The sequence below is a fragment of the Aedes albopictus genome, chromosome 3 (assembly GCF_035046485.1).
Source record: "Aedes albopictus strain Foshan chromosome 3, AalbF5, whole genome shotgun sequence".
In the NCBI taxonomy this organism is placed as follows: domain Eukaryota; kingdom Metazoa; phylum Arthropoda; class Insecta; order Diptera; family Culicidae; genus Aedes; species Aedes albopictus.
The window spans coordinates 33,491,148-33,514,175 of NC_085138.1; the positions used below are offsets into that span (position 1 = coordinate 33,491,148).

The following is a 23,028-nucleotide window of genomic DNA, read 5'->3' on the forward strand; positions in this document are numbered from 1 at the left end:
TTCGGTGATCTCTCCAACAGTTCGCTCAGGGGTCTCCCTAATAGCTCCAGGAGGATTCAGGGATGCCTCCATGTGTTCATTAGGAATTCCTTCAGAAGATCCCTAAGCTATTTCAACGATAGTTCGTTCAGGTATCCTTCCAGAAGTCCCTTTAAATATTCTTTCAGGGAGATTCATAAAAGCCACCTGAAGATCCATCAAGAATCCAGCAGCAACGCTTCACGATGCACTTCCGAAACCTAAACCAAGTGAACCATCAGCTTTAAGTTATGGAATCGCGCTACTTGGGCGGTGGCTTCTATATTCGTCTGTTTTCCACTATAACTCAAAATTGAACCAATTGACACAACTTTTGGAATGGGGTGAGATAGGTATAGTATCTACCCGTGCACAACATTTCAAGTCAATTGGTTCAAAATTGACTGAGTAATAGTGGAAATATAGAATATAGAAGCCACCGCCCAAGTGGCGCGATACCCTACATGTTTAGTTTAAATTTTGATGATTGTTGTTTTTCCTCTTTTGTTTTATAATTTGCTTTTATCTATGTATGTATTTTTTTACTTACTGAGACATAGTCAGATGAAGATTGGTATTAAATAAATAAATTAATAAATCCCGTTAGAAGTTTCTTCAGGAATTCCTGCAGGAGGTCTTTAGAAATTAGTTTAGGAGTTCCTGCAGGGATTCCTTCTGAAGTACCATTAGAAATTCCTACAGCAGTTCTTTCTAGGAGTTCCATCAGAGGTTCCTCCAGGAATTTCATGGATTCTTGCAGATGTTTCTTCAGAGATTCCTGCTGAATTTCTTCAGGGGTTCCTACAGAAGTTCCTTCAGAAATCATTTCAGAAAATTCCTTCAGAGAATCTTATACGAAGATCCAAAAATACCACCAGGAGAACTCAGGGGTTACCCCAGTAGTTTTTCCAGCGATTCCTATATAAGAGTTCCTTTCATGATTTCTTCAGGATATCCTTAGGGGATTGTTAGAGAAATTTCTTTAGACGTTTTTCCAGGGATCGAATCAGATTGAGATTGAGACTCACGGATGCTTTCAGGAGTTACATCAGAGATTTCTCCAGAAGCTCATTCAGGACTTCCTACAGGAGTTCCTTCAGAAAATCTTGTAGGAGTTCCTCCAATAATTCCCTTAGGATTATAATCAGTCATATCTCAAGGATATTTTTGAGGGATCGTTCATGGAGTTTCTACAAGAATTCCTCAAGCATTTCCTTCTGGAATTCTCTAGAGAATACCTCTTGCAAATCCTTTCCCCTACCCGGAAACATCCTCTGAAAATCCTTCAAGGATTCCGCCTAAAAATCCTGTGGATATTCCTACCGGAATTCTTTCGAGCATTCCACTGGAATCCCTGCAAGGATTTCTCCTGTAATTTCTTCGGAGATTCCTCCTAGACTTCCTTCAGGGGTTCCCCTGGTCATGCTCCGAAGATTCCTCATGACATTTTCCTGGAATTCTTTCAGGGATTCCTCTTGGAGTTCCTCCGGAGATTTATTTCGGTGTTTCCTCCTAGACTTCCTTCGAGGATTCCTCCTTAAATTCTTTCGGGGATTCTTTTTATTATTCCGTCAAATTTCTTTGGTGGTTTCTCTTAGAGTTCTTTCGGAGATTCTACCTGGAATACCTCCAGGGATTTCTCCTGCACTTCATTTAGGGATTCCTCCTAGAATTCATTCTGAAATGTCTCCTGGAATTTCTTTGATGATTTCTCTTAGAATTCCTTCGGAGATTTCTTCAGTAATTCCTTATGGAATTCCTTCAGGAGTCCTTCTGGAATTCCTTTGGGATTTCTTTCTGGAATTGCTTCAGTGATTTTCCCTAGAATTCCTTTAGGGATTCCTCTAGTAATTCCTTCGGAGATTTTTCCTGGACTTCCTGAGGGTATTCCTTTTGAATATCCTTCGAGTATTCCGCTTGGAAATCCTTCGGAGATTCCTCCAAGAATTTCTTCAGGGTTTTCCCTTGGGATTCCTGCAGGAATTTCTCCTTTCATTTTTTCGGGGATTTCTCCATGAATTGCTTGAGGAATTCTTCCAGGAATATCGTCGGATATTCCTGCTGGACCTCCTTCAGGGACTTCTCCTGGATTTCCTTCGTGGATTCCTCCTGGAAATCCTGTAGGGATTCCTCCTGGAATTAATTCGAAGATTTCTCCTTAGATTCCTCCTTCGGGGATTCCTTCTAGAGTTCCTTCGGGGATTTCTCCTGAAATTTGTTTGGGGATTTCTCCTGATATTCCGTCAGGGATTCCTCTTCGATTTTTTTTCGGAGATTTCTCCTGGAACTCTTTTGGGGTTTCCTCTTGGAATTCCTGCGGGAACTCCTCCTAGAATTATTTCAGGGGTTTCTTATGGAATTCCTACAAAGATTCCTCCTGGATATTTTTCGATGGCTCCTCCTAGAAAAACTTCTTCTCGATTCCTTCAAAAAAAAAAAAAAATCTGGAATTTCTTTGAGGATTCCTCCTGGACTTCCTTCGTCAAATCCTCCTGGTATTTTTTCGTGGATTCCTCCTGGAATTCCTTCGGGGTTTTCTACTGGAATTCCTTTGTCGATTCGTCTTGGATTTCCTTCGGAGATTCTTACTTTCATTCTTTTAAAGAATCCTCATGGAATCACTCCTCCTGGAATTCCTGCGGGATTTCTTTCTTGATTTTCTGCAGTGGTTTCACCTAGAATTACTTTGGGATTTTCTCCTGGTATTCGAAAATTCTTCCTAGAGTTCCTTCCTAAATTTCTTAGGAGATTCCTCCTCCACTTCCTATGGGGATTCGTCTTGGACTTCCTTCGGAGTTTCCTCTTTGAGAAATCCGCTTGTGATTCCTTCGGAGATTCCTCCCAGAATTCCTTCGGAGGTGACTTATTCTGGGATTCCTGCAGGGATTTCTCCTGTTATTTCTTCGGGGATTCTTTCTAGACTTCTTTCACGGATTCCTTTTAAAATTCATTCGAGGATTCCCCCAGATATTTTGTCGGGGATTACTCCTGGAATTCCTTCGGGAATTTCTCATGGAATTCCTTTGGTGATTTCTCTTCAATTTCTTTGGAGATTCCTGCTGGAATTCCTTCGGGAGTCCTCCTAGAATTCCTGCAGGATTTTTTCCTGGAATTCCTTCGGCGATTCTGCCTAGAATTCTTTTGCGAATTTCTCCTGGAATTCTGTCGGGGATTTCTCTTGGAATTCCTTCGGAGATTCCTCCTAGAGTAATCTCAGGGATTCTAAAGTATTCCTTCGGGGGTTTCTTTTGAGGGGCTCTTCCTTCGACAATTCCTCCTAAAATTCCTTCGGAGATTTCCCCTGATATTTTGTCGAAAATTTCTTCTGGATTTCCTTCGGGATTCCATCTTGAAATTGGTGATTCCTCATCAAATTTCTTCGGAGTTTCCGCCTAGAATTCCTTCGGAGATCTCTCACGGAATTCCTCCGGGGATTAGTCTTAGAATTCCTCCCGGGATTCTTCCTAGAATTCCTTCGGAGGTTGCTGCTGGAATACCTTATGGGATTCCTCCTGAAATTCCTTCGAGGATTCCTAATGGAATTCTTTCGGATATTCCTAATAGTATTCTCTCAGGAAATCCTGCTGAAATTCCAACAGAGATTCTTTCTCGATATTTTTTCGTTGGTTTCTGCTTGAAATCTTTTGGAGATTCCTTCTTGAAATTCTTTAGAAATACCCATTAGAATTTCGTCGAAGAGTCCTCCTGGAATTTCTTTGGATATTCCTGCTTGAATTCATTTGGGAATCCTCCTGGAATTTCTTTTAAGGAATCGTCCTGGATTTCCTTCTGAAATTCCTTGAAAACTTCAATCGTAATCCCTGAATTTTCTGCAGGGATCTCTAAAAGAGATTTTTGAACCGCCAGAGATTCCTGCAGAAGTTCTTTTAGGATTCCATACAGCAGTTCTTGCAGAGATTAGTCCAGAATTTTCTTCTTGAATTTCTCCAGGAGTTTCTTTCAGGCTCCTCCTAGGATTCCTTCTGAGATTCTTCCCTGAAATCATTTGGGGATTCCTTAGTGTAAATAGTGTGACTTTATTATGAGATTGGTACACTAAGGATACCGGTAATGTCCCAATATTCCTTTCCAGTTATAAATATTTGTTATCCCTTTCCTCGAAACAGCCGCGAGTACTTCGGCTTTCCAAACTAATATAGTGTAAAGGCAGTTAAAAATTTGAAAAAAAATTGAAAATGTAAAAATAAAAATGTACCTATCATTTCGGTTTATTTATGCCCTTCCCAACAAACATTTTAGCTGTAAAGGAGTGAAACAAAAATGACTCTTAAGCAAACTTTAGTTTAAGAAACTGTTATTCAACTAATTTTGCTTCTTAAGATGTGTCGCCCGAGCCTTCCAAGTAAACGAATGAGTAAAACAATTGTCGCAATAGGTATAATCACACAGTGACAGATCCGAACAGAAATAAAAAAGGTATTCATTCTAACGTAAAAGTTAATGTAATAAATGTTCATGAAAAAGCTCAGACTACAAATTTTAGAGCGTAATGACAACTTCTTTGTTTTGCGAATGTTGAAATTATGGTCAAATTTCGTTCACGCCGATTCACGCCGCCGCCGCCGCCGCCGAAAGCAGCCACCGGCGTCACGCCGATGACGCCGCCGCCGCCGGTCAAAAATGGCCCTCACGCCGCCGCCGAGCAAAATATAGTCGGCGCACAGGTCTACTTGCAGTCAAACGTGTTGGAGCAAATCTGAGCCCGGATTCGGATTCAGTGGCCCAAAATCCTTCGGAGACACATAAGTTTGCCCTTGAGACAAAAAAATGTTTCGCTGTGTTATGTCCAGTAAGTCTTGTGAAAGTTCAATAGACAGTATCAGATCAGTTGGGATATCCTAGGTCATCCAAATTGTACATGAGTTCAGACTCTAAAATCTACGAGTGTAACGGCAACTTCTTTCATTATACAAAGCTACAGTTTGTAATCTATCGTGTCCAATAAGTCCTCTGAATGCTCAATGGACAGTACCTGATCAGCCAAACTGTTTTTGAGTTTAGATCCTCAAGTCTACGGGTGTAACGGTAATTTCTTTCACTATGCAAAGCTACAATTTGTAATTTATTATGTCCAGTAAGTCTTCTGAAGGTTCAATATACAGTATCATATCAGTCGGAATACCCTAGGTTATCCAAACTGTTCATGAGTTCAGATCCGCAAGTCTACGGGTGTAACGGTATCTTTTTTCATTATACAAAGCTACGATATGTTATCTATCATGTCCAGTAAGTCTTCTGAAAGATCAATGAACATCATCAGATCAGCTGGGCTCATCCAAACTATTATGACGTTTTATGTCTAGCATCTACAGCAATTGAAGTTTCTGTTTTGGCTATATAGAGTTATGTTATGTGGAGCTCACAGAACAGAATCCTAGACAATGACATATTTTCGGGATATTCAGAATCGTACACATTTTTTTTTTTTAATTTCTTTGTATTTGTGAATTTTAACTTAATGCTAATTCTTCACACAGAATCGTACACACTGTCCTGCAATATATTACATGGAGTCTACAGTGGTAATATACACGTCCTTCTCGAGTCCAGGTCTCGTGCCCGTGCTTTGAAAACTACTGTCACAGCCATAGATCTTTAAGAACTGAGCTACAGAACACTTAGGATGACTCAGAAAACCCAAAAATTTCTAAGATGCCTTGAGTCCTTCAACTATTGAGTGATCATGATTGATTACTTAGGGTTATTCTATGCAGCGGAAAAGAATTTTGATACAAATTCTAACTGGAAGTTCTTAGTTGTAAGGTAGTTTAGTAATCCTAAAATATCTGAAAGGTATTTTGGAATGGCTCTGAGTTTCACAGAAGTTCACCGATCTGGGTGGGTTAGACTAGGTAATGTAACTTTTTATGGCACAAACAATTACTTTAACGAATGCAGATAAAAAAAAAAATAGTTTCATAAAAGTGTGTGCAATCGTAAATATTTCAAAGGTACAGAGCAACGCCTACTAGTCTCTGTAGAATATTAGTAAATATGATTCATTATTTATCATTATTCAATGTAGCAGGCTAGCATTGCAAGAGTAGATATAATATAGTAGAGTAAGTAAGAGTAAGAGTAGATATAATATAACTATATTATAGTTGTGTACTCCATGAAAGATTGGGTGTCCTAAATTATCACAAAACTATCATGGAATGGTTTGAGATCTAAGAGGTTCATGGATCCTATTCAGTTATGTAACGTTACTATCTAAAACGAAATCACCAGTGATTGTTTTTTATCAACAAAGCTTCATAAGAGTAAGGAAGACCCATAATATCCCAACATCTATAACAACGCTTATTGTTCCTGGAACTACTTTGATAAATACAGTTGAATATGTAGCACTACTTCTCGTAGTGTCAAAAACACTATCACAAGTGTAGACCGGAAGCTATGTTCTCCGTGGTAGCCCGGTTGATAGTTCGGAATATCTTACAAGTATCTTGGAATGACTCTTGAAATGCCAGGGGAATTACATATTTCATTTGGATGTATAATGTTACAGTTCATTATGAGAATAACTGTCATAATCAAGAGATAAACTTCAGGACAGTTTGGACGACCCCAAATATCCCAAAGGTTTATAATAACATCTAGTAGACTTCAGGTTGGTTCAGTAGCAGCGATTGGTTAGGCAACGTTACTCAGTATATGGCTACTGTTACGAGTGTACAAGTTCTGGCGCACAAATAAAAACACATAAAATTCTTGTTGAGTTGAAGGACTTCACTATAGGACAGTTTGGACGACCATGAATATCCCAAAGGTTTTTAATAACATCTAGTATACTTCAGGTTGGTCTAGTAACCGCGGTTGATTATGTAACGTTACTCAGTATACCACATATGGCTACTGCTACGAGTGTAGACCTGAAGTTCTGAGTTCCAAAGAAGTTTGGCTGACCTGAAATATCCCAATTTAATCTCTAAATGATATTTTAGATTTCAAGGACTTCACGGATCTCAGTAGATTATGCAATGCTATTATTTATGGCGAAAACGCATAACATTATTTTTGTAGATTCGAAGGACTTCACTATAGGACAGTTTGGACGACCGCAAATGTTTCGAAAGTTTATAATAATATCTAGTATACTTCAGGTTGGTCTAATAACCGCGGTTGATTTTGTTACGTTACTCAGTATACCAAATATGGTTACTGTTACGAGTATAGACCTTAAGTTCTGAATTCCAAGGTAGTTTGGCTAACCTGAAATACCCCAATTTTATCTCTAAATGACATTTTAGATTTCAAGAGCATCACGGATTCCAGTAGATTATGCAAAGCTATTATTTATGGCGAAAACACATAAAATTATTCTTGTAGATTTGAAGGACTTCACCATAGGACAGTTTGGACGGCCATGAATGTCCCAAAGGTTTATAATTGTATCTAGTATACCTCATATTGGTTCAGTAACCGCGGATGATTATGCAACCTTACTCAGTATATCAGATATGGTAGTTTGATTGACCTGGAATATCTATAAAATGCATTATAGACTTCAAGAGCTTCATAAATCCCAATAGGTTATGCTATGCTTTTATTTTTGGCGAAAACACATAGAACTATTCTTTTAGATTTGATGGACTTACCTATAGGACATTTTGGAACACCTAGAACATCCCAGACTACAAAACACCTTTTGATACTCTTGACGAAGGTTAAACGAATTCCCACGAACGCAACACATATCCAAATTCAGCTTTTAGAACAACTGCTATGTCAGTTATTTTGTTTCTACAAACTTCATGGTGTTCAGGATGTTCTAGGCTGTCAACAAAATACAAATATTCTCATTTTTCCTTAATAGGGGACTCAATTTTCAACAACCTTGCCGAAGACACTGTTCTGGTTTATTGTTGTGAATTTATACATCCATTTCTATGTTGAGGTCATACATATATGACCCCCTTGGCTCCAAAGGGTTAAGCCCGTAAAATCAAAACCAATTCAAACCAGGTAATCCTGACAATCAATATCAAGCTCATCCAAAGTAAATTCGAAGTCAATTCATGCCGGAGTGAATTCAAAACCAACCTAAATCTCATACAAACCCATTTGGGGACTATTTCATAGCCAATTCAAAACCACTACAAAGTCAATTCAATGCCAATGTAAGAATTCGTGGCTGTGCCCTATTTGGCATAATGACGTTTCGCATAATACGAAGAACAGCCTTCTTGGTGAGAATGTTCATGTATTTTCTTTTAAGTTGATTTGATTTGAATTGGTTTCGATTTTACGGGCTTGAAGTTGCCTTCGAATTGGATCTGTCTTTAATCCAAACTGCATTATGCCAGATGGCATTATGCCAAACGGGGTAGAGCCCCAATCTAAAACGCACTGAACCAATATAAATCAACTTTTTCTAGTTGAATCCTAGTTGAATTGCATCTAAATCTAGTCTACTGCAAATTGAAAGTGAATGCACATTCCATCAAAAACAAAGCTTAAATCTGTCTTCAGCCAATCTTAATATGACAGATGACAGCCAATCTTAATATGACATGACAGATATGTCAGGACAGAAGTGTTATTTCCCCGTTGGCAAGAAAAGCAACAGTTTTGAACATTTCTGTAATGTTTTCTCTATCTGGCATCAAAAGGGCAAGTCATTTCTAGTAGAGAGAAAGGGTTAAATAAATTCAATTCAATAAAGGCAATTTTAAAACCAATCAAAGTCCATCCAAAGTGAACAGTCAATTCAAAACAAACGTAGTTTCCGTCAAGAGTCAATCTAAGGCCATTTCAAAGACAATTTAGAGCCAATCTTAAGGTGATGTGTTAATTTTGCTGTCTTTCCTCTCTTTCTAACGGTGTCCGGCAATTTGGCCGAATGCCGTTTAGCCGAATGCCATTTGGCCGAATGAGTCGTTTGACCGAATCATGATCAATATAATTCATAGGAAGCTTTTGACACCCCAACTGCCAATATGATCATCCGAAATATTTCCTTCTTTTAATTATAGGCTATTCTTTCTAGTATTGATATTCAGGGATTAGTTGACGTTGAAACTGCCAATAGGGTATCGGGATGCTTCGTTGGCATAGTCCCCTCGTTCGGCCTATCTCAACGTAAACCAAAAACTCAAACAAACATGCATAACAGTATATCGAAAAAGCTATGCGCTATACAACTGTAACATTTCTTTTCAATGTTAGCACTTTGGAGCATTTAAATTGAATGAAAATGACACTTTGTTTAGCTTTTGTAGACGCCATGTTCTTCGGCTTAGTGGGTAGTCTAAACACATGATCATAAATGGCATGATTCTGGAACATTTCGAATTAACTTTTCAATAACGTAACATTTGATGCGACGGTCAAAGACGCTATTTTGAACTTGTATATTTGTTTTCATCGAATAATAACTATTTTACAAATTGAATGTGGGCCGAATATTGAGGACATTTTTTTCACTATGTACCCAAATCTTGGCCCATCAGTAAAATTACGTCAACAACACCGATAAAGTGACGTTAACAACATTGCTTGCGAAAGAACCAGAAAAAAACGAACAGGAAGAGAGATCTGGTGTACGGTGACTGTAAAAATATAACACAATAATAGGGTTGCGTTGTATTCGTTACTTAATTAAGACAGAACTTTAGTTTAAGTGATTTATTTATAGTTTTTTGAAAATTTAGCTCCGAAAATGTAGTTTGAAAGTAAGATTGGTGAACAAACAGAGATAATACTTCAGCAGAAATATTGAAAAAATGAGATAATAAGTGGTTCTAGTGCATGGAAAGTAATAGGCCAACGTTGTATCCACTAATAGGCCAATTTTTGTACCATAGACCAACGTTGCATACCATCACATCGAATCTTTTCAACTAAATTAAGTAAATTCTTGAATATTTACATTAGTTTACTTCCAATTGGTGAAACATGCATTGCCTAGAGTTTGTAATAGGGTCAACATATTATTTCTAGTGCTTTTAATTCATGAGTTATGGTCAAAATTGTCAAGGCGGCATGCAAATTAGGCCAAGGAATGGTACATATACCCTATTATTGAGGCGGGGTGTGGGGAACAGTGTCATTCATGTTTCGGCCAAACGGCATTCGGCCAAACGGCGTTCGGCCAAATGACCCGGAACCCTTTCTAACGATTTGCGGTAAGTATTTCTTAAGACATACATATATTATAAGCTCATAGTCAATTCAGAACCAATCTTCTGCTTACGATCATTCAAAGGCAATCTTAAGCTATTTCAAAGCCAATTTAAAGCCAATCTGATACCAACTAAATTCAAATTGAAGCCTTTTCAAAACCTAACAAAAATTAATAAGAATTAAACCCGAATCAAATCCAAGTCCAGTGCCAACTCAACTTTACATATTTATGTAAATCTTGCTATCACTCTTGCGAACTAGTTTCATCCGATTTTCTAACCGATCACACAAACATTCAAAACGAACAGACAGACAGATGATGATGGAAAAACTTGTTCGGCCAATTTGTAGACAAGAATTTTCTCTCACCCAACCAACCAACCAACCAACATAGAAAGGGAAACTATACCACACCTTGACACTTCCGAACCGGTCCGACCGATGTCGGACATCCGCCGTTGAAGTCATGCATCTTGGCGCAATTCATACGATCTTGGGGCTGTGCGCTTTCATCAGACTCGTCGGCCATCAAGACCAAGTCGGTCGTAATCGGCCGCACCGTCCTGCTGGCTGTTGCCTGCAACAAGCAGCAAACTGCAATCGATAGCGAAAGTTACTCTTCTGGTTGGGCAGGAGTTTTGGTCGTTTTTTTTCTTTCTGCTGCCTCGGACAAACTCCCATCAAGATACCATTAGCCTGATCAGGAAACTTTTCCGTTTTGGAACAAGCTGCTAAAACTAGCTGCCGGCTGGCTGGCAGGCTGGCTGGATGGATGGCTGCTGTACAACAGTCCGTCTTGGGTGAGATGGTTTTTGAGACTTTTGGAAGAGTAATCTGCACAATCAAAATCCTCTTTTTATGCTGGATTGTTTATGCATCTTTTTTCTATGCCATGCATGAAAAGAAGAAGAGTTATCGGGTAAAAATGCGGGACCCGAAACTGGCAAAATGCGTGTGTAAATGTGTTTGTTTTAAGTTATAAAAATGCACCATTATAAATGGCATGATATCATGACTCATTCTGCCATAACATTGCTTTGACGTTACGTTTTCTATCTTTGTTGCTAAAAATTATAAATTGTGACACGAAATCATGCCGAATTTACTCTACATCATGGCGAAAACCTATGAAACCATAAGCTTTATTTATGGAACTTGTAATTATCGTTTATGATATGGTTCCACCGGTTAAACATGGTATACTGAGTCACAATATCATGCCGCGTGTATTCTGGAACCTAGACAAAAATTTATGGAATCATAAGCCTTATTTATGAAATTTGTACTTGTCATTTATGATTTCAGTTCCATCGGCAACAATATGGAAATCGCTTTCAATCAAATGGGAGCTAGTTACATAATGATCAACCAAATTAGGTATTTTTTTTGTACCGTAACCGCTTCCTGTTCCAATAACTTTTTGCGAAAAGAATTTTGATTGACAAACTTGTGATTAGTGACACCGTCATAGTAGATAGAGGAAACATTATCTTTTCTGGGAAGTCTCAATTCTGCATACGAAACAAAAGCCGTTCCCTCTTGCTATAGATGGACGGGGTGTTTTCACTTCACAATATTTTTCTGAAAAATTATTTAGTTACTTCCATAAGATTTTTATTTAATTAAAAGAATACTCTGTCCTACCACGCGACACACCCAATCGGAATTAATAAAAAAAGCAATGACTTCACAGGTTTTTTTTTTGTGAAAACCACGTTCGCACCCGTTTGCTCTGTTGCATTATTCCTGCCGCTGTTTTATAGATTTATGACTCATGGGCATGATTCTATGACTCAGCCTCATAATGTTTGATTAATGTAAACGAGAAATTGTTTGTCGTAAAATCTTTGACAACCATGGCTTTTTCTTACGCAAAGTAAAAAAAAATATTTATGATAATTGTCGTTTTCACAATGATGATTTTATGACTTTTTCGTCATGTTTTCGGTAACGGATTTCGGTAACGGAGTGAGCGTCACATCACTATGTCAACGATAACAGGTAGAACAAAAGATCTCGAGGATGCAAATATAGAAATAGAGGGTCTAAAGGAGGCTTTAAATTACGATTGCATGAGATGGCATGGCCGTTTCAAGAGGGTTCAGTGGTGTTTTAAACATTTTTAATGAGGATCCAGCGTGGTTTCAGAACAGTTTCAGAGCGGTTTCAAGGGCATTTCTGAGTATTTCGAAGGTTTCAAGGGTTTTAAAACTTTTTTGAGCTTTGAGCTTGATGGACCGCTCGCAGTTTCTACGCCATTAATGCAAGATTAGCTACACCTACACAAGGGCCCAATGAGATAGGTGCTTGGGATTAACCGGCATCTTCAGTGTGTGTGAGCGTAGGTTGTCTTGTATTTTTTTGGCAATGTGGGGAAAAATATGATTGCATTCGCTTGTTGTCAAGCACAGGGTTCATGCATTGGTGCATAGATGCCAGCCGTAAAGTGATAGATTGTGTGAAGATTACTGTGAAGCGGCACAGTTCGCTTGGTTGCATAACTTGTAGGCGTTATATGATAGATTTAAACTGTGCTGTGTTGAAAGGCTTTTTTTTAATCTATTTTTGGTTCTGGTTTTATACATGAGATGTAAGTGGAGGAAAGGGATAAAGTAGATAGAAAGATACAAAGTAGGAGGAATGGGACGAACCAAGGATTGAACCCAGGACATTCTGCATATGAATCAGAAGCGGTAGCCACTAGACCACCAAGTCCGTTTATCAAGGGTGTCAAGAGTTTTAGAGACGTTTAAGGACTTCAACCGCACAGCTACGAGGCTCCACAAGGGCGTTGCTGGCCGCTTCTGAGGATTTCCAGGCGATGGGGCATTAAGTGCGTTTCATGGAGTTTCTGAGGGTTTTCAGGGCGTTTCAGGATGTTTCAGGGAGTTTCTACGCCGCTTCAGGAGTTTTCAGGGTTTTCATTGGAGTTTGAATCTTAACAGGAAGAGTCGGGGAGCTTCAGGGAGTGTCAGGGATGATTCAAGGGAATTTCAGGGGGATTCAATGGACATTCATGGTCATCTAAACTGAGCTGGAATTTAGTCTTTCACCTATATAATAATCTATGACCCCGTTGAAATTGTACGTATCATTCCAACATTATTTTAGGATATTGCAGACCAACCATAAGCAGAAATCAGAAACTCAGATCTAAACTCAGAACGCTTCAGAGAGTTTCAGTGAGTCTCTAGGCCGTTTCAGGAGTTTTCAGATACGTTCCGTTTGGGGTTTGGGTTTTTTTCAGGGAGAGTCACGGGTCTTCACGGAGTTTCAGGGATTATTGAAAGAAATTTCAGGGGATCTTATGGGTATTCAGGAGGTTTCTGGGGATTTCAGGGGTGTTTCAGGACTGCTTGAACAGCTTTCAATAGATTTGATGATGGTTTTTGGAAATTTCAGGAGTGTGTCAGGACTGCTTGAACAGCTTTCAATGGATTTGATTATGGTTTTAGAGGGGTTTTAAAGCAATTTAGGGGATTTTATGGTCTTTCATGGGATCTCCAGACGTTTAATAGGTTTATATGGGATTCATGAACTTTCATGGGATCCCCAGGTTTCTGGGGATTTCAGGGGTGTTTCAGGACTGCTTGAACAGCTTTCAATGGATTTGATGATGGTTTTAGAGGGGTTTTAGGGCAATTCAGGGGATTTCATGGAATTTCATGGGATCTCCCAGCGTTTCACAAGTTTTTATGGGATTCATGGGTGTTTCAGGGGTTTCAAAAAGTTCCACAAGATTTTCAGGGAGAGCGTCAGGGTGTTTCATGAGATTTTAGGAAGATTGCATTTCAAGACGTACTTTTCAGGGGTTTCAGGGACATTTCTGGGTATTTCACGGGGTTCATAGACGCTTCTGGGAATTTTAGTAAGGTCGTTTCAGAGCATTTCAGGGTACAACAGGAGCGTTCTAGGGAGCATCTAGGGACGTTATACAGTTTTTTGGTGCGTGTCGAGAGTGTTGCTACCCAAATAACAAAGCAATGACAGCTGAATAACAGCTTATTCAGCCAAAAGTTTTAAAATTCAATTTTAAGAGCGGTTTCTTAAGCCGTTATACAGCAATAATGTTTTTTGAGTAGGTATTTCAAGGTGGATTTATGTAGTTTTTGGGGGTTTTCATGGCGCTAGGAAAATATAGAAGACACAAAATGTTGATTAATTGGCTAATTGAGAGATAAAATTGTGAAAAAAAAATCGTCGTTTCGGGTGGGTTTCTCAGTCTTTAAGTTGAGAACGAATTGTTTTCTACTCTCCCGACATTTCGACGGAAGGTGTTTGGTCTTTCTCATGGGTCGCTAAGCTAAAACATGTATATAACACTTAACATATAACATTTAACATAAAACATATAACTACTCACTAGTGTTTATCGTTCTCGACTTAAAGACTGAGAAAGCCACCCGAAACATCGATCAAACATCCAGTCGAAACCCTCATATAAGAAAACAATCGCCTTCTGGTGGGATTCGAACCAACGACTACGTATTCGCTAGACCGGCGCTAACTAAGCCACAGAACAAGGAAGAGTTCTGCGGAATTGAAAGTCAAACTGACTTCGAGCCCACACCGTCAACACTCCTATTTTCACAATTCTATCTCTCTTTCGGATTAGATGCCAACCTCTCAACACCCTCACGGTTGTGCCTTCTAATTGTACAAGCGAGAGCCAATTAATCAACATTCTGTGCCTTTTCATTTTCATATTTTTTTCGACGTACTAGCAAATTGGTTCAAGCCTGTAAAGGGCAACATAGACAAACATGTTCGTTTTGTTTTAAAGGGATTTCAAAAAGTTTCCAGTGGAATTTCAGACCTCTAATTGATTTAAGGGGAGTAATAAGAGGCTCCAGAGACGGAGCACCAAAACTATCCTGAAACACTTTTTTTTTTTTTATCTGTATTAACGAGATTTTTAGCCCTAGGCTAGTTCATCTCGGGACCCACGCTTTACTTCCCTTCCGAAGGAAGAACTCACATTTTGCGAGTTTGTCGGGAGTGGGATTCGATCCCAGGTCCTCGGCGTGATAGTCAAGTGTTCTAACCATCACACCAGGTCCGCTCCACAACCCTGAAACACTTATAAAACGGCCCAGAAATCCCTTAAAACCCGCAGGAACCATTATAGAACTTTTTTTTTAAGCTCTCTCAAATGTCGCCTCTCTGAAACACCCCTGCAAAGATTAGAAACTCACTTGGAGGTTCTGTGACACATCATTCATTTATTTAGTTAACATCAAATTCATGATAATACTGAATCAACAATTTGCCGCCATAATACTCGATTTGCAGCTGCAGCTCTCCAACGTCGGTCACGCCCAACACTCGCCAGATCACGCTCCACCTGGTCCGCCCATCGTGCTCTCTGCGCTCCACGCCTTCTTGTACCAACCGGATGGTTAGCAAACACCAACTTTGCAGGGTTGTTGTCCGGCATTCTTGCAACATGCCCTGCCCACCGTATCCTTCCGGCTTTGGCTACCTTCTGGATGCTGGGTTCGCCATAAAGTGCAGCGAGCTCGTGGTTCATCCTTCTCCGCCACACACCGTTTTCCTGTACGCCGCCGAAGATCGTCCTTAGCACCCGTCGCTCGAAAACTCCGAGTGCTTGCATGTCCTCCTCGAGCATCGTCCACGTCTCGTGCCCGTAGAGAACCACCGGTCTTATTAACGTCTTGTACATGGTACATTTGGTGCGGGGGTGAATCTTTTTTGACCGCAGTTTCTTCTGGAGCCCATAATAGGCACGACTTCCACTGATGATGCGCCTTCGTATTTCACGGCTCACGTTATTGTCAGCCGTTAGCAAGGAACCGAGGTAGACGAATTCTTCTACCACCTCGAAAGTATCCCCGTCTATCGTAACATTGCTGCCAAGGCTTGTCCTGTCTCGCTCAGTCCCACCTACCAGCATGTACTTTGTCTTAGCCGCATTCACCACCAGTCCGACCTTTGCTGCTTCACGTTTCAGGCGGGTGTACTGTTCTGCCACCGTTCCAAATGTCCTAGCAATAATATCCATGTCATCCGCAAAACATACAAATTGGCTGGATTTCGTGAAGATCGTACCCCGGCTGTTGAGCCCGGCTCGTCGCATAACACCTTCCAGGGCGATGTTGAATAGTAGGCAGGAAAGTCCATCACCTTGTCGTAGTCCCCGTCGAGATTCAAATGAACTGGATAGTTCACCCGAAATCCTTACGCTGTTCTGCACACCGTCCATCGTTGCTCTTATCAGTCTAGTCAGCTTCCCGGGAAAGCTGTTCTCGTCCACCTGAACCTGTGACACCTGAACCCTGAATGCACCTGAAGTCTCATGGAACCTCCTCTTCTTGGGTTTCCAGGAAATCTTTTTGGTTTGGTCTTATCTCAAACTTTCAGAAGCGTATTCTCATGATCTAACTTTCCTGATTTAAAACACTGACTAAGTGTATGCACAACATTTATGCACATCTTTAACCTTAGATAATATTTTGCCATTTTAAAATATGAAACTACAGCGGTTAAAGAAAAGCGTGGAATTGAGATGAATGAAATTTATTTGCTACAAAAAGGGCCCCCTTTTAAGAAACAGAAAGTGTTTTTTCTTTAATTCAATTATATCCGAGATGAACCAGCCCAGGGCTGAAAATCTCGTAAATAAAGATAATAATAATAATAATAATAATTTAATTATATTTCTGTGTTATATTCAGTGCTGAAAAATTCATTTCTCCATATCTAAATTCCATCACCTACAGCTCATTTTAGAAGCTGAACCTGAGAATGTGGTATATGAACAACTTGTGCGGCTAGACCATTTCTGCAAGAAAGTCACGGAAAAAACACTATTTTTCGAATATTTAATGTAAATGTCACGGGCTACCTTTGAAAAATGCCAAATGATATTCACCGTGAATATCATTGGCATTTTTCGAAGTTAGTCCGTGACATTTACCTTAAATATTCGAAAAATAGTGTTTTTTCCGTGATTTTCTTGCAGAAATGGTCTAGCCGCACAAGTTTTTCATATACCACATTCTCAGGTTCAGCTTCTAAAATGAGCTGTAGGTGATTGAATTTAGATATGACGAAATGAAATTTTTAGCACTGGTTATACAGGGTGCGGCAGGAAAAAATGCGAAAAGTTCAAGGCACTATTACACGCTAAATATGGGATATATATGACTATTTTTTCATTACAGTGTATCAGTCAATGTCTATATTCTAGCACTGAAAAATAAAAATAAACATATTTGATGTTTAACATGTGATAATGTAAGCCTAATAAGCGGATATCAATAAACTACGCGCCCAATGGTCATTAAACAAAATGACTATAACAGTAACAAAATTAGCTCAAATTCGATGAACAACCAGACCACACTGATCCAGAGCCATGTAGTTTCACATACCAGATGAAATAAGTACATATATTTGATGATATTGTAGAGAAAATCAAAAATTTTGTTTTATCAGATGCGAAATTTAGCGACCTGTGTGATTTTCTGCGGTTTGAAAATTCTGGTTGTCTTCATCTTCAGGCGCCGCCCTGTAAAGGTTAGTGACCAAAATGGGAATTTTTTTTATTTAACTTTTCAGAAAACTAGCCTATTATAGATCATGGAACGTTGAAACATAGATTTATTAATGTCAAATAGACGAAAATGAGGTTTGAAGTTGAAAAACACTTTCGCATTTTTTCCTGCCGCATACTGTATTGCGTTCATACGAAGTTTTTTTTTTGGTTTTTATCCGTATCAAACGATACATGAAACCTTAGCCTAGTTCATCTAGGAATGCACGGTTTTACTTCCCTTCCCGAGAAAGAACTCACATTTTATGAGTTTGTCGGAAAATGGATTCGACCTCAGCTTCTCAGCGTTATAAGCATGCTCTTTATAGCCATTACACTAGGTTATACAACTTTTCCTTTATTTTGTTTTTTTAGTCTGTGATGACTTGGCAGCTGGAGAACATGCTAACTTAAAGCGAAGGCTGGACATTCGGCGATTATTTTCGATTTTGTGTTTTGTTCGCTGTCAGGATACACAGCGATCCTATTGAAGGATATAGTTTAATAAAATCTGTCTAGACGATTGAGTTTAGACTATTCTCTACAGACAATAGACTCGGTAAGCGTGCGTTAGTTTTTTTTGTGTGGTTTTTAACCAATGGTCGTCGATAAATTTTGAATCAAAGTTGTGTTAATCCAGCGTCGGAGAGATAGAAGGATGCACATAAGTTGGCGAGCTCGTTGTACGTCCGAAAATTAGAAGAATACTAATTATTAAAATAACATTTGGTAGTTCTTAGTATGCGTCGAGAGCGACCGTGCCGAGCTCTTGACGCATACTCATTAGACACCAGCAAAACAAACTGCCTAGTGGCTAGGTATGCGGAGTGCGAGAGTAAGTCTCGGCTTCATAAAAACAGTTCGCTCGCACTTGCAGTTAGTGGGTACAAACGCGAGTGTGTTGTGGATTTGCATCAGAGCCGAAAAAGAGATGGATTTGTGAAAAAGCAGTGTTCAAGGTGTGGCTTCGGAGTCAGTTTGGCTTTTTATTTCGCAGAATCATTACCTGTTCTGTGGCTTAGTTGGTTAAAACGTCGGTCTAGCGAATACGAAGTCGTGGGTTCGAATCCCACCAGAATGTGATTTATTTTTACAAATTTCATCTCTCATGTTGTCAATTAGCAACGTTTCAACAACACACACACACTTACATAAAACTTACTGATACTAAAAAGTGATGCTATCCGTTTTCTTAGCATAGATTTGAATTTCGTTGCTGAGTTGTAATGTATGATATCTACAGCTACTTCAGGGTATTGTTAAAATAGTTTTTGACAGTAATTGTTGATAACGGTCATAACCAATTATTAGTTTACTAGTATAGTAGCTTATTATTGGAAAGTCATGACATATTTAAAAACCGTTCAGTTTACAATTCCATAACTGCTGAATTGCAATTTGACCTAATGATTATTCGGCTTATTTTTTTATCTGTATTAACGAGATTTTTAGCCCACGCTTTACTTCCCTTCCGAAGGAAGAACTCACATTTTGTGAGTTTGTCGGGAGTGGGATTCGATCCCAGGTCCTCGGCGTGAAAGGTATGCGCTTTAACCATCACACCAGGTCCGCTCCCGCTTAATGACCCAGCATCGTAGTTTATGTCAATATTACAGTAGTTCAGCTATTCTACGGCCACATTACACCAGCTCCCGCTCATCTTGCCCGTCCAAGGTCTATACCATTCACGTCTCTATCGTGTCAAAGTAGTTCGATTCAATGACCGCACCATCGCCGCCGCAACGTCGGCGAGGAGAGCGAAAGAGCAAGGCGTAATTGAGTAGGTAGCTCTTTTTTTTTTCTCCGGCCGCCAAACCGGATCAAAATGACACTTGACGGTGGAAAATTCAGCTGATCCGAGCAAGGATTTTCTCGGAACGAGAAAGAAAAAGGATAAAACTATCGTGATAGCAGCGGCGGCGTCGGCGAGATGGAAAATCGTGACAGGATGAAATTTTAATGGATATACTTGAGCTGTTCGTTCTACGGACGGCGCGCGGTCCGCCAAAATGCACAGCTGGGCAATTAGGACGAGCACGGAGCGAAGGACACGGATCAGGTCACCAGGATTACCAATGGTAATTATGTCGCTGAAAGCTTTTTGGGTTATGGGGAAAGCCGGCCAACAAGATGCATTACTGGTTACACTGTTGGTATTAGTACATTATTATTCATCACTCTACTTATGAAGAAGCTTTTTTTTTTACAACAGCTTAGTTTTACGCGGAGTCTCCAGTTAGACTAGTGTTTAACGCTGTGGATCGCCAATCCGGAGGCGGCGGGTTCGAATCCCGTTCCAGTCGGGAAAATTTTCTTGACTCCCTGGGCATAGTGTATCATTGTGCTTGCCTCACAATATACAAATTCATGCCATGGCAGGCAAAGAAAGCTCTTCAATTAATAACTGTCTAAGTGCTCAAAGAACACTAAGTTGAAGCGATGCAGGCCAAGTTCCACTGGGGACCTAGAGCCATAAAGAAGAACCGAATGTATCACAAAAATCATGAAAAAAAAAATAATTATGATAAAGAATATTTATTATCATTAACATTTTTTTTTCTATTCCTTCTAACTAAACCAGGGATTGGAAATATCAGGGAATTTTATGGAAAAATAATTTCATGACACATTTTTTCGTGTTTTGGGCTGAAAATGCTCATTTATCAATACAACTATTGTTCATTTTAGGTAGGTACATTAGCAGAAACCTACCGCAAGCTAACTGATCAGAACGTGGAGACACTTTGCCAAACTCTAATTGCAACTAGGTAGGTAAGTACTGATACCACACTTGGCCGGGTTTCGCATTTCTCAGCTCAAAATGACACATGATTCATGAGCAGAGATGCACTCGCCATTATCATCAGGGAACTTCCTTTGCAGGAGCAAACAAATTCCACGTAATTGCCATCATAATATGTGAGAAGGCAGGATGCTTTGCTAATGGCTTTCTCACATTTCTTCCGACTTGCACACATTCATATCTACATAATGGTTAATTTGAATATTTTTCTTTAATTTTCATAAAATGCAATTTCAAAATAAAATATACAAATTTATCAAGAGGGGCTTATTATACATTGTACTTGTACCTATTAAGACGTTTCGATTTAATCTGCACCGTAATTTACATTCACTTAGGGCTAATTATAATTTCTGTCCGCTTCAATCGACAGACAGGGGCAGCCAGCGTAAGCTCTTCCTTTGCTCGACGATCGTCTGAAGTTGTGCGTTCGGTGCCAGTTATAATGCCTTTCTTGCGCTCTCCGATCCGTCGTTGCCTCCGATCTGTTAGGGGCTATAGCAGAGATGTTAGCAGAAAAAAATCAGAGAAAAATAAACTCACTGAATGGAAAATCGCTTGCTACTGGCGTTGTCGTCGTCGTCGTCTTCGTCGTTGCCGCCATCGTCGAACAATCCAGAGAGGTGTAAATTATTGCACTGGTGGAAAAATGAAAATGCAGCAAATGTGTGGGGAAGGGACGGTGTGTGGTAAGTTGGGGGAACACTCAGCAGTCAGTGCATAGAAAATTACTAGTGGAAATATCTATAAATGGTTGTTGTGTTGAATGTATGTGCCCTAGCGGAGGAGTTTGGCGCGTAGGAGTAAATGGTTCCATTTATAGACTCGGAAGCTGGGCTGAAACAATAGGCTCTCCGGCAATGCTATGGAGGATTGGATAGGTCTATAGCATGAGAAGCGAGTGGGTTGAAACATTGCATCTTTGGAATGGTATTTGCTGGTTGTTCAATTTTGAACATGAAAGCATTCATCGATGCTTTCAATTGTTCACATTTTTAAAAAAAATGTATTTCTTTGGAAATGTTATTCGCACTACACCTGTACCAATAAGAGGTAGATGCACTTTTTGGAAAATGTATAAGTTACTTTTAAAGCGTCAGAAAATAAATCATAGAACATGTCTTTTAACATTGATCTCAAGTTATTGTATAACTTTGCTTCAACCACGCCAATCGCTTCAAATCGCTATAATAGTATGGAACGAGCTCACCAACGATCATAAAGCTATTGCTGTACTTTAATGCGTACTCTTTTTAGTTCTTGAATACTGTTTTTACTAATTCTATCACCGTTTTCTCCTTGTTACCTATGGATCCAATCAAAACCCCTTTTTGAACGTGATTTTCACGATTTTTGTAAGTGATGTGAAAACATGTACCGTCTCCTTCGTCAATTACTACATATTGAACGAGCGATGATTGCCCCGCCATGGCGCTCTAAGCTGACGACATCATCGAGCGAACAGTGCAAAACTGAATAATACTGGCACTAATGATGAAAAGCGTCGTTATTTGCACCACGAATTCAAATTAAATTGTCACGCCCGCGAAGTGTGGTGCTCCTCGAGTTGGGTTGGGAATGATGCATCCTCAAAGGGCGGATGCATCGTCAGGACGATTCATTTTGCTCTTGATGCACAGGAGCGCTGGAGAGAGCGAAAAAAAAACCCGCTGCCCTCGTTTCCCAACTCGTTCCTAGGTATTCGCACACATTATGCGTGAATTGAATCGAAATGCGGAATGAAATCAACGAAAAATGTGTGCTGGCTTCACCGCACACTGACATTATGGGGGGATGCGCGATAATTTAAATCACGGGTAAGTAGGTACCGTGGAATGGAGTAATTTGAGTAACTGGAAGATTTTTGTAGTGTTTTGGACCTAGGCCATACATTACTTACCTTACCGATCAGGCTAAGGCCTGGGTGGCCTCTGCTGTACATAGTAGCCGCATTGGCGTATCTAGGATTTTTTCCTAGGAGGTGCCTAGAGGGTGCCAGATTCAGTGGCTTCCAGGTTGTTTTGTTTTTTTTTGTAAAGGAAAAATACCGATCCACCCTCAATTTCTTAGTAATTAGTAATGTAATGATTTAACACTTTCTCCGTCACGTGAGGTTTGAAAAGTTGATAACTTGATTGCGTATAATACATGGAGTTTGCATTTTGAGTTTGAACTTAACTATCATCGCGACAACCACTTGGTTTTGTGAATTGAAAACAATCAGGTTCGTAAGAATACATTCTCAGAGCAATTATTAGAAGTGTAAATCTCGGAAACTGTAAAATATCCTCAAATTTGCGTGTAACTTGTATTCATCGTGACATACTCTTTGTTTTAGCATAATAACAACCCTTAGTAAAATAGTTTTCAAGAACATTTGTGAGAGTTATAAATACTTAAAATTGCAAAATCATAATACATATTTGCATTTTTGGTTTGGTTCGATTCTTCTCTTCGGGATTCTGATGCTCGCACTAAATTATGCCCAGTAAACATTTTGGTC

At 39.5% G+C, this 23,028-nt stretch overlaps 1 protein-coding gene across 1 annotated transcript in view; it reads left to right on the plus strand.

The window, feature by feature from the left end:
- Window positions 1–23,028, plus strand: part of LOC109419225 (actin-histidine N-methyltransferase) — a 365,401-nt gene that overhangs the window by 284,312 nt on the left and 58,061 nt on the right.